The sequence below is a fragment of the Bos grunniens genome, chromosome 12 (genome assembly GCF_055505025.1).
Source record: "Bos grunniens cultivar Pamir isolate PY7600 chromosome 12, Bosgru_T2T1.0, whole genome shotgun sequence".
NCBI lineage: Eukaryota > Metazoa > Chordata > Mammalia > Artiodactyla > Bovidae > Bos > Bos grunniens.
In genome coordinates, this window is record NC_141176.1 from 18786473 (window position 1) to 18799449 (window position 12977).

At 44.7% G+C, this 12977-nt stretch overlaps 1 long non-coding RNA gene across 2 annotated transcripts in view; it reads right to left on the reverse strand.

Moving 5' to 3' along the window:
- Nucleotides 1-1194: 1194 nt before the first annotated feature.
- Nucleotides 1195-12977, reverse strand: part of LOC147361455 (uncharacterized) — a 156154-nt gene continuing 144371 nt past the window's right edge. Inside the window, exon 5 of one of the 2 annotated variants that reach the window (XR_015137933.1) lies at nt 1195-1445. This is a non-coding gene — a long non-coding RNA (uncharacterized LOC147361455). Of the gene's footprint in view, nt 1446-5016; nt 5280-12977 lie in introns of those variants that run through there. The other variant, XR_015137929.1, reaches the window with a different exon arrangement.

Here is a 12977-nt window from a genome sequence, read left to right on the forward strand (position 1 = left end):
AGGGGCAGATCTGGGATTGGACATGCCCGCGTTCTCTATTCCACCCACTTTTCTGCAGTATCTACTGACATCCACTGTGGCAAAAGGAAGTCTTATGGAAGAGAAAGAAACCCACAACGTTTAGCAATTTTGCAAGAGGCAAACTTCACTCTTAAAGGATTTCTGGAAAATATGGTGTGTGTTATTTTGTCTCAAGAGAAAGAAACAAACTTAATTCAAAGTGACCTCTCTCCACCCTTGACTGGGCACTCGTTGCGTCTGAACTGGGCAGGGTCCTGTGATTGAGACGTGAGCTCACCGTGTCTGCACAGCGCCCTCTGCCGGCCAGCCTCCGCTCCAGCACCGCTTGGTGTCATGCGGCGGCCTTAGACCCAGGTTCCCGCTTCCGGTGAGAGCCCACAAGGACCCCCGGAATCTTTCAAGGGATGGGAATTCTTCCAGTAGCAACCAGACTTTTATACGAATATGAAAGGCAACCTTCAGCATTGAACCCCGCCCTTGGGGCCGCTCCTGGTTTGCAGGTCCATTTTTCTGCCCGTTTTCCACATCCAGAGCTCAGAACACCCACAGAGGACTGTCTTCTCCTCTCTACTGACTTGAGGGGGAAGCCTGGCATAAGCTCTGGGTCCACACAAACCTGCGTTGGAATCCAGGCCCTCCGACCTGTAGCTGGGCAAGTTACTTAATCTCTCCAAGCCCTACTCTTCTCATTTTAAAAATGGAGACGTTAATATTTCCCTTGTAGTGTTCTAGTGGGCCTTCGGGGGACAGTTCAGATGTGCTTGACAAGGCACTGAACACTGCTCATCTCTGGTTCCCTACTTCTGCTCTGGGCTGATAGGGAAGGTGACCTTGAGTTGCATGAACCTTCACCACACCCTGGCTGCCCTATGGTCTCTGTGGTAGATTCAGCTCCCACCAGGGGCAGGGATTTGTGCAGCTCTCAGGATATAAAGTTGAAATAAGGTAGATTTAATGCAGTACCTTCTAATGTTTTCACAAACATCACACAGCTCATTCTTCTCTTAAAAGACTTAAAAAAAAAAGTTTTGTTTTTTTTAGCAACACTACTTGGCTTGCAAGATCTTAGTTCCCTGACCAGGGATCAAACCTGTGCCCCCTGCCGTGGAAGTGTGGAATCCTAAGCACTGCACCACCAGGGAACTCCCAAGACTTTAGTTTATTTTTCAAAGTTTTTTTTTTTTTTTTTTATGTGAACCGTTTTTCAAGTCTTTCTCAAATTTGTTGCAATATTCCTTTTGGTTTTTTTGGCCAGGAGGCAGATGCGATCCTAGCTCCCCACACCGCTTGCATTGGAAGGTGAAGTCTTAACCTCTGGACTTCCAGGGAAGTCCTGATAGCTTACAGCGAACGATGTTGGATTCACGATCTCCAAAGATGATTTTGCTTCAGGACCAGAGACCAGACTTGACCACTCAGGGCTCCTGTGTGGGAAAAGTTTCATTATAGTGAAAAGGGACAGAGAACGCTTCTGACACAGACATCAGAGGAGCAGAGAGCGCCCTATCTGCTAGTCTTAGCAAGGAAGCTGTATACTTTTTAAATTAGTTATTACAATAAACAACAGACTGGTTCCAAATAGGGAAAGGAGTATGTCAAGGCTGTATATTGTCACCCTGTTTATTTAACTTCTATGCAGAGTACATCATGAGAAACGCTGGGCTGGATGAAGCACACGCTGGAATCAAGATTGCCGGGAGAAATATCAATAACCTCAGATATGCAGATGACACCACCCTTATGGTAGAAAGCGAAGAACTAAAGAGCCTCTTGATGAAAGTGAAAGAGGAGAGTGAAAAAGTTGGCTTAAAGCTCAACATTCAGAAAATTAAGATCATGGCATCTGGTCCCATCACTTCATGGCAAATAGATGGGGAAACAGTGGAAGCAGTGACAGACTATTTTGGGGGGCTCCAAAATCACTGCAGTTGGTGACTGCAGCCATGAAATTAAAAGACGCTTACTCCTTGGGAGAAAAGTTATGACCAACCTAGACAGCATATTAAAAAAGCAGAGACATTACTTTGCCAACAAAGGTCTGTCTAGTCAAGGCTGTGGTTTTTCCGGTAGTCATGTATGGATGTGAGTTGGAGTATAAAGCAAGCTGAGTGCTGAAGAATTGATGCTTTTGAACTGTGGTGTTGGAGAAGACTTGAGAGTCCCTTAGACTTTAAGGAGATCCAACTAGTTCATCCTAAAGGAAATCAGTCCTGAATATTCATTGGAAGGACTGATGCTGAAGCTGAAACTCCAATACTTTGGTCACCTGATTCAAAGAACTGACTCGTTGGAAAAGACCCTGATGCTGGGAAAGATTGAAGGCAGGAGGAGAAAGGGATGACAGAGGATGAGATGGTTGGATGGCATCATCAACTCAATGGACATGAGTTTGAGTAGACTCCAGGAGTTGGTGATGGATAGGGAAGCCTGGCGTGCTGCGGTCTATGGGGTCACAAAGAGTCAGACGCAACTGAGAGACTGAACTCAACTGAACTGAACCAGACCCACTCTCATAATATACATTTTAAGATAACAGGAAGGAGAAACTGTCCTCAAGCAGGATACATTGTTGTTATATAATCCTTATACAGAGTTTAAGCTGAGTTGTATTGTTGTTTAATCATTAGTTCTGGGTTTAAAGAAAAAAACATTTTCTGTGACTAAGACTAAGGAATGTAGAGGGGGGAAAAAAAAAGATGTTTATCCTTTCCTCCTCCTTTAGAATTCCAGACTCCTGTCTTCTCTTCGAGAGCCCCAGAACTCTCTTTCCTCCTCAGGGACCCCAGACTTCTTATCAATCTACCTAGAAATTGACTGTCTCAGTCCCAAGATTTAATTTTTAAAAGCTGTTTTAGGGTTCACAGCAAATACTGAGCAGAAGGTGTAGATATATCCTATATACTTCCTTTTCCCAGATATCCACAGCCTCCTCCGCCATCAACATCTCCCACCAGATGGTACATTTGTTACAACGGATGAACCTACATAGACACATCATGACCATCCTAAATTCACAGCTCACCTGAGGGTTCACTAGGTGCTGTACTCCTGTAGGTTCTGACAAATGTATGTGAGCTAAATGCACCTGCGCTGAACTGAAAGCAGGAGTTGGAGGGAGAGAGATAGGAAGCTGTTCACTTGGAAGATGGAGGAGGGGGCCATTCGCCAGGAATGTCAGTGGCTTCTAGAAGCTGGAAAAGGCAAGGAAGCGGATTCTCCCCTAGAATCTCCAAAAGAAAGACAACCCTGCCGACACCTTTGATTTTAGCCCAGTGGGACCCATATTGGACTTCTGATCTATGGACCTGAAAGAGAACAAAAGTGAATACCATTTGAAGTCACCAGGTTCCTGGTAATTTGTTCCAGCAGCAAGGGGACATGAATACTGGGGGGATACACTCTGGGGGATCAGAACACTTTTAGTTGGTGGAAAGTGAGAACCCACCCAGTGGTCAGAAGCAAGAGTCCTGCTGGTTTGACCCTCAGGCCTCGCTTCATTATCGTCAATACCATTCTCTTCAAAACTTGGATAGTTTTGCATTTCAGCCATCCTCCAAATAATCCCCCAAATTGAAATGTTTGTTTCCCTTATGTGAAGGGTTATTTATCGAATTAGCCTGTTGAAGTGATTATTCTCACTCATCAAATTGAATTTAATTAATTTTCATATTTCAAGGGCGTGATAGCTGCTAACTACATCCGCTTGGCCAATCACTCCATAAAACAATCTGTGTTTCCCCTCATTGCACTTCTTTGCATCCTAAAAGACTGTATTCACTTCTCTGGAGTAACACTGTGAGGGATGCCAGGCCAGACGAGCAAATTCTCTGGAGGGAAGAGAATCCGTTAGTAAAACACAGCCCAGGGATTTGTGGCAAAGTGATGAACACTAAGCACCTTGCTACAGCAGATGGAAGAAGGTAGATGAGAGAGGGTGCTTTTCCTTTAGACTCTGTGAGGATCCTGAAAGAGGGGCTGGGTTGCCGGACACCCCCCACGCCCCACCCCCAGAGCCCCAGCATCTGCCTGCAGTCTGGGAAAACTCTCGAATGGCTTTTTCAGAGTTGGCTTCTGGTTGCCTCACAGGAAGCCCACGTCTACGAATGTGTTCATACCCATCCTGGCTTTTCAGATCTGTTCAGGGACGAGCTGCCTTCAGAGCTGACTGTGTCCTCAGGGCTCCATCTGTGTGTGTGTCTGGTGGCCCAGCTTTGCAGTGTCAGGCTGTATTTTTGCGTCAACATGTACAGCAGCACTTATTCCCAGACTGGCCCGAGGGCAGTGCTAGAAAGTGCTTCAAAAGGAAAGGACAAACGAGACAGAGAAGGAGAAATACGGTATGGCATCCCTTATATGTGGAGTCTAAAAAGAAACGGTACGAATGAACTTACTTACAAAACAAAAAGAGACTCACAGACTTAGAAAATGAATTCATGGTTGCCAGGGGGAAGGGACAGTTAGGGAGTTTGGGATGGACATGTATACACTGCTATATTTAAAATAGGCAACTCACAAGGACCTACTGTAGAGCACATGGAACTCTGCTCAGTGTTATGTGGCAGCCTGGATGGGTGGGGGGTTTGGGGGAGAATGGATACCTGTATATGTATGACTGAGTCCCTTCACTGTTCACCTGAAACTATCACAATATTGTTAATCAGCTATCAGTTTAGCTCAGCTCAGCTCAGTTCAGTCGCTCAGTCGTGTCCGACTCTTTGTGACCCTATGAACCGCAGCACCCCAGGCCTCCCTGTCCATCACCAACTCCCGGAGTTCACCCAAACCCATGTCCATTGTGTCGGTGATGCCATCCAACCATCTCATCTTCTGTCGTCCCCTTCTCCTCCTGCCCTCAATCTTTCCCAGCATCAAGGTCTTTTCAAATGAATCAGCTCTCTGCATACCCCAATACAAAATAAAAAGTTCAAAAGAAAAGGACAAATTATTGCTGGATTTACGTGATGCATAATCAAACTGATACCATCGCTCAACTTATTATTACACGTCTATACAATTTATGTGTCTATTTATATATATATATACATACTAATAGAGACAAAGCATTAACACAAAATTTCTTTACAACTCAGGCAAGATTCTTTTTTTTTTTTTTTTTTTTCCGGGAGCGAAATTCAAACTGCCCGCTGGTACTCGGTGCCGCGCAAGTGCACAGCCGCACTCCCGAACTCGGCGTAGCGCAGGCGCACAGCCGCACTCCCGAAGGCTGCTCCAAGATTCTGCCATCAACATTCTATGACCTGTAATTAGTGCTCTAGTCAGTAAGGTTATAACCATAAATGAAACATAACTGTGTTTACCCTTCACTTTCAAATATCCACCCTCCCTGCATATTGACATAGATGTTCCTGTTACAAACCATGTTATTTCCCTCGATCCTCACAATGATCAGGTTTTACGGTAAGGAATCTAGGGCTTAAAGGGTAAGTGATATGCCCAAGGTTACAGAGCTCCCAAATGGTGGGACTGAAGTCAGCTGATCACCTTTCTCTATCTTCTGTAGATTACACTTTGCAGAACTCAAAAATATTGAGAAGTTGTGATAGTCATAAAAAGAACGCTTATCATGGATTCTGCATATATTATGTGCCAGGCCCTGTACTGGTCACTTCTGTGCACTTCTCGTGTAATCTCTCTGCTCACCCTTAGATGTAAGTAGTATAATTCTTACTTTGTAGATGAGGAATCTGAGGCTCAGAGAGGTGAATCAACAAACCCAAGGCCACACAGCTCACATCTGGGAGAGCCAGGTTTGAACTCAGTTCTGACTCCAAAGCCCACGCTCTTCCCATTTGGCTGTGTTTCCTATTTTCCCTTTAGTACAAATTTAAATCAGTGCTTCCACCTTTTGTAACAGTATTTGCATTTTGCAACATCTCCAGTTAAGGACTGGGAAGACTTGTTTCTTTGGTTTTGGTTTTAATTCCAAGTCTCTGGTAATAGGGGGTGCGGCGGGGGCCGGGGAGGGGGAGTCTAGGGGGTCAGCAGGCAGCCCCCTAGTGTCTCTGAAACTCACACCTCAGAGCCAGCCAGCCCAGGCTGCTGAGGGCACAGCTTCAGTTCTGCCGGAGGGTGAATAGGTTCTTCTGAAAAGTGTTGCATCTGCAACAGAGCAGTCCTGAGCCCTAGAGACAGAACCCTTGAGTCTGAGCAGCCCTGGACAGAGGAGCCTGGCGGGCTGTAGTCCACAGGGTCGCACAGAGTCAGACACGACCAAAGCAACTTAGCACACCATCCATGCACGTGGCCCTGCTCTTGAGGAGCTGCACAGCCCGGACAGTTCATTTCCTAACCCTCTTGGAGACGCTGCTTCCTTTTATTGAAACAGGGATTAAATTAGATAATATGTGTGTGTTTGGGGTGGGGTGCCAGGCAAAACAGGGAAGCTAGTCTTTCGTGTTCTCTTCCAGGGAGCCAAGTTTCCCTTGACCCTTCTCTGAGCAAGCACTCTGCACGAACCCTCAGTGCCTGCCAGGGCAGGCTAATGATCAGAGTCTCTCCCACTCTGCCTTCTGAAGGGTTTGTGCTGTGCTGGTTGGTACACGTATCATTTCTTGCAGGAGTTTCCAAACCTCATCACCAAGGAGCTGTCTCCCAAGTAAAGGCTGTTGTGTGTGTTAAGAAACGACTTTGCTCATCCGCAGACCCCACTGGTTGGATGGCGTCATCGACTCGGTGAGAATGAGTTTGAGTACTAGTGTTGACCACTTAGTCCTTGTTTTCACAACTGCTGAAAGTGTCTTTTTTTTTCTTATTAAACTTTTAATTTTGCATTGGAGTAGAAAGGCAATGCCAAAGAATGCTCAAACTACCACACAATTGCACTCATCTCACACGCTAGTAAAGTAATGCTCAAAATTCTCCAAGCCAGGCTTCAGCAATACGTGAACCGTGAACTTCCAGATGTTCAAGCTGGTTTTAGAAAAGGCAGAGGAACCAGAGATCAAATCGCCAACACCCGCTGGATCATGGAAAAAGCAAGAGTTCCAGAAAAACATCTATTTCTGCTTTATTGACTATGCCAAAGCCTTTGACTGTGTGGATCACAATAAACTGTGGAAAATTCTGAAAGACATGGGAATACCAGACCACCTGACCTGCCTTTTGAGAAACCTATATCCAGGTCAGGAAGCAACAGTTAGAACTGGACATGGAACAACAGACTGGTTCCAAATAGGAAAAGGAGTACGTCAAGGCTGTATATTGTCACCCTGCTTATTTAACTTATATGCAGAGTACATCATGAGAAACGCTGGGCTGGAAGAAACACAAGCTGGAATCAAGATTGCCGGGAGAAATATCAATAACCTCAGCTATGCAGATGACACCACCCTTATGGCAGAAAGTGAAGAGGAACTAAAAAGCCTCTTGATGAAAGTGAAAGTGGAGAGTGAAAAAGTTGGGTTAAAGCTCAACATTCAGAAAACGAAGATCATGGCATCTGGTCCCATCACTTCATGGGAAATAGATGGGGAAACAGTGGAAGCAGTGTCAGACTATTTTGGGGGGCTCCAAAATCACTGCAGATGGTGACTGCAGCCATGAAATTAAAAGACGCTTACTCCTTGGAAGGAAAGTTATGACCAACCTAGATAGCATATTGAAAAGCAGAGACATTACTTTGCCAACAAAGGTCCATCTAGTCAAGGCTATGGTTTTTCCCGTGGTCATGTATGGGTGTGAGAGTTGGACTGTGAAGAAGGCTGAGCACCGAAGAATTGATGCTTTTGAACTGTGGTGTTGGAGAAGACTCTTGAGAATCCCTTGGAGTGCAAGGAGATCCAACCAGTCCATTCTGAAGGAGATCAGCCCTGGGATTTCTTTGGAAGGAATGATGCTAAAGCTGAAACTCCAGTACTTTGGCCACCTCATGTGAAGAGTTGACTCATTGGAAAAGACTCTGATGCTGGGAGGGATTGGGGGTAGGAGGAGAAGGGGACAGACAGAAGATGAGATGGCTGGATGGCATCACTGACTCGATGGACGTGAGTCTGAGTGAAGTCCGGGAGTTGGTGATGGCCAGGGAGGCCTGGTGTGCTGCAGTTCATGGGGTCACAAAGAGTCGGACACGACTGAGCGACTGAATTGAACTGATAGCTGATTAACAATGTTATGATAGTTTCAGGTGGACAGCAGAGGGACTCAGCCACACATGCACATGCATCGGTTCTCCCCCAAACTCCCCTCCCATCTAGGCTTCCACGTAACATTGAGCAGAGTTCCCTGTGAAGTGTTGCTTTTAAGTCCTGCATCTTTATTGAATTTAATGTCTGCAAAAGCCAGTCCTATGCAAACGCTGGATGTCACTTCTCATTCTGGACTTATATGGACCCCACTGGCAGAACCATGACACTTTCTGAGAGACAGTGTTCAGATAATTCCAGAAAAGCAACAGCTCATTGGCACAAGTGTTAACCACTTCGTATCGAATTTTCCATGGTTTCTTCATAGTCTGTAGTCTGTAGTCTTAGACCCAAGGTTAAGAAGGAATGAAACACGATAAAGCAACTTAGCTTTTATAAAGTCTTATCATCAAGACACATAAGTGTGCCAAAGCTGTGTCCTGAGCCCTGGCTGTGTGCAGGACTGTGCGAGGTAAGTTGGTGTGTGATATAGGTCATGGCCCCTGTTCTCAGGGTCCTTATGATAGACAACTGGATACAGACATAATGTGCTGGATGAAATGGGGAAAGTATACTTGGTCAGTGTTAGCAATGTGGCCAGTGAGAGAGAAATCAATGTTTGTGCAGGTTCAGAGACAGTATCTGGAAACTAAGAATTGTGAGGGACATTCAAGAATCTACAGGAATGAGAAAGCAGAAAGGTCAACAGGGGAAGCATTTTAGGCTGAAGAAACAAAGGCACCCAAGTGAGAATTTGCCCCAGGGTGATTAAGGCATTGAGAGTGCTCTAGCCTACTCGGTCCACTTCTTTTAGAACAGTGGGAATCATGTTTGCAAGGACTGAAGAAAGAAAGTGAAAGTGAAGTCACTCAGTCATGTCTGACTCTTTGAGACCCCATGGACTGTAGCCTACCAGGCTCCTCCGTCCGCGGGATTCTCCAGGCAAGAATACTGGAGTGGGTTGCCTTTTCCTTCTCCAGGAGATTGTCCCAACCCAGGGATCGATCCTGGGTCTCCCGCATTGCAGGCAGACGCTTTACCATCTGAGCCACCAGGGAAGCTCTTACAAAGATTAATTGGGCTCAGTAAAAAGGAGGTTGAATTCTAAGTTAAGGAGTTTGGCTTATTCCTTTCAATAGTGAAGTCTCTGAAAGTTTTTTGAGCAGACAAATGGCATTGTGAGAGTAAAGTTTTAGGAAAGTTATACTGGTGGTGGTGTTTAGAGGGGATTGTCATTAAGGAGAGAAGATATAAGGTGGGGCAGTAGTTTGAGGACTATTACAAAGAGCTGATATGAAACCATAAGAATGGGAACTAGGATGACCACAGAGGGAAAGAAAAATAAGGGACAGATAAATGCAAGTTGGAGAGCAAGCAGATAGTAGGCTTACAGAAACAGCAAGCGAGACAATGACATCATAGGGTGAAGGCGGAAAATCTGGAACTTGTTGGTACAGTTGGCTTAAACAAGTTAAATTTGAGGTCTGGTGAGACAACCCCAAGTGAAAGGTAAAAATGGACAGCAACTTCCTGGGGATTCCAGAAAGCAATTGAGAATGAATTCCAGGCTGTAGACATGATTTGTGTGGCATCCGAGTGGAGAGGATGGCTGAAGTTGAGTACTATAGTCTGTAATAAGTTTTAAAATTAGGTAGAGTGACTCCTTCCACATTATTCTTTTTCATAATTGCTTTAGCTCTTCGAATTCTTTTGTCCTTCCATATCACTTTTAAAATAAACTTGCCTATATCTACAAAAAAATTTTGCTGGGATTTGGATAGGAATTGCATTAAACCTGCAAATCAGTGTGGGGAGAACTGACATTTTTATTACATTGAGTCTTCCAAATATGAACATGGTATGTCTCTCCATTTCTTTATATCTTTCATCCTTTCTTTCATCAGTATTTTGTGGTTGTAGCATACAGGTCCTATACATGTTTAATTTTATTGGGAAAAAAAATCCAATATAATGATTTTAAAATCATTTATACCAATGATAAGTACAAAGACAAAGGGCTTTGAAATGGAATTAGGTGTCAAAAGCAAATGTTATGTATGTATCTTTTCTCTCCAAAGCAGCAAGAAAGAAGGGAAAGAAGTGAGAGTTGACGAGGGTTAAGGCCCAACAGCAAAGGGCTCGAGGGAGCCAGAGATGGCACAGGAGCAGCAGGCCCAGGGTGGGGCGAAGGGTTCCCTGTGGGAGATGTGCAGACGCACCCCCAGGTGGCCTCTACCTATTTCACACACAGTGCTCTCAAGGAGTACCCAGGGCTACCGCCAGCTGAGGGTGAGACAGGGAAGCCTGGGATCTCACAAGCAGGAAACACACGATCCCGTTTACTGAGGAGGCCCTATATGAGGTTCCCAGTTTCCCATCCAACTATGAGAAGGCAGTGTATATGAACTGAAATCACTCAGTGGCCAGGGGACTCAATCCTAGAATGTACACCATGGCAACCTGCTCTGATGTCATATCTACCGTATTCATGTCTTTTTCTTAATAGCTCAGTATTTCTTCTTGTTGCCAACAGTTGTGGCTGTAAACTTACCCTTAACATTTCCCAGCTGCAGAGCCGCTAGGGCACATCTTCCAGGTAAGTCTATTATGGTCCCTACTGCAGGCAGAGGAGCTAACATCAGGAAAGGCCATGTTATCCCTTGCACTCTTGCAAAGATAAAAATAAAACCGAGCTCAAGCATTGAAATTTTTTGCCTTAAAAATCTCATCTCTTCCATGATAAAACAGAGAGAACTAAAATACTAGAATTCAGGAAAACAAAGATGAAAATGCAATATCCGTGAATAAAACAGAAAATCAAATTATCCCCTGAAAGAAATAGAATTTTGTTTTTAAAGGCGAATATGATCTTTCTGCAGCAGGATATAATTTTTGGCTCTTTTGTCACAAACAAATCACTAAAAAGCAATAGCATTTTATTATTGCACAGAGCAGTTCTCGAAGAGAAGGAAGTGATGGGCGTGCCGTGTCATTTCAGGCTTATGGAAGATGCTGAAAACACCAAGGTAGGCATCTATCCAAACTCTGTGCAGAAATTCACAAATAAACGGAGCAGACTCCAAGACAGAAAGTGTAAAATAGCACACCATGGGACACTGGTCTCCAGCGTTGTGTAAGTTACAAATTCTAATATAAAGCTATCCAGTATAAATTACTTACCCCTACTACTCAAGATTACTGGAGAGGGTTCAGAACTAATACTGGAAGAGAAAAATGGGTGCCATATAAGTAGAGGAGTCCACAGCTGGGCATTTGGAAGGGGGCCCTAGAGAAGGTGAGAGCGTGGTTTTGTGGGGTAGGAGGGATGAGCTAGGAGCCTGTGCGAGCAGGCTCTTTCCTACTTCATGTGGGCTTTCTTGAATAGGGTGGTCACAGCGAGGAACGGCACTCCAGAATGAACAGGGCGAACCTCCACATGAGGAAATTTAAAAAATATATATTTAATTAAATTATTTATTTAGGCTGTGCTGTTTTTTTCTTGAAGGTTTTCCCTAGATTTTCTGGGTTTATTTACATGTTATCTTAATGCTCTTTCTTTTCCCTCTCTATTTAAATCTTTACTTCATCTGGAATTAATTTCATTTTAGATATGGCATACTGTCAATATTTTCTGCAAAATAAGGAACTGTAATTGTAATTATCTTATTAACTAAAGCGGTATTTAGAAAATTGGTTTAAGTTCTCAACTCTCTTTTCTACCTGTAGTACGGTTAATTGCTGTGCAGGGGTTTCCTCTAGCTGCGGTGAGCAGGGGTTACTCTGTAGTTGAAGCACAAGGGCGTCTCTTTGCGGTGGTTTCTCCTGTCGTGGAGCACAGGCTCTGGGGCACACGGGCTTCAGTAGCTCGGCACGTGGGCTCAGTGGTGTGTCTCATGGGCTTAGGTGCTCTGAGGCATGTGGGATCTTCCTGAACCAGGGATAGAACCGGTGTCCCCTAAATTGCAAGGCAGATTCTTAACCACTGGACCACCAGGGAAGCCTAACACAAGAGAATTAAGTGATGATTTGATCAAGGTTAGAGGGACCACGGGAAGTAGTCAGAAAAGGGAACAGTAGCAAAGGTTCAATAGTCTCCGTGCTTCCACTGCATGGGGCGTGGGTTTGATCCCTGGTCGGAGAACTAAGATCCTGCATGCCACGCAGTGTGGCCCACCATCCCCTCCCCAAAAAAGACTCAACAGTGCTTACTGTGGGCCAGGGACTGGTCTCAGGACAGTTTACAGATGACGAAAGGAAGGCACGAAGAGCTTAAGTAAATTGTCTAAGATTACTCAACTGGCAGAACTTAAGTCACTGTTCTTAACCACCACATTATGAAAGTGGTTTAAAAAGGTTCTAAATATGAGTCACAAATAGAAAAAGTGGTGCCAAGTCCTCGCTATTTCATAGCCAGTTGCCATAACAAATTCCCCTGTTCGGGACTTAATGACATGGCCCCTTGTCACTGCCATTAAGACTGGAAGATTTCCATTGCTGCTACAAAGACTTAAAGAAAATGCAATCACTGAGGGAGAAATTCTCCATGAGGAGAGAAAGGGCCGGGGAGGGAAGATTTGGTTAAGAGACACAGAAAAATATGGAAACACAAACAAACAAATACGGGGCTGGGATTCAGGAGGTTATGAACAACCGTTCAACCTCAATCAAAGGGTTCAGTCTGGAATGTCTAACAAAAAGGTCAAAAGTGTCACCAAAGTGAAGCGGCCCCACTAGGCAGCTAGTAAACAGAAGAAAGAAACTGATTAAGCTATAGCCCAGTCACTGTGTGGAGCAAAATCTGCTTGACTGAATACA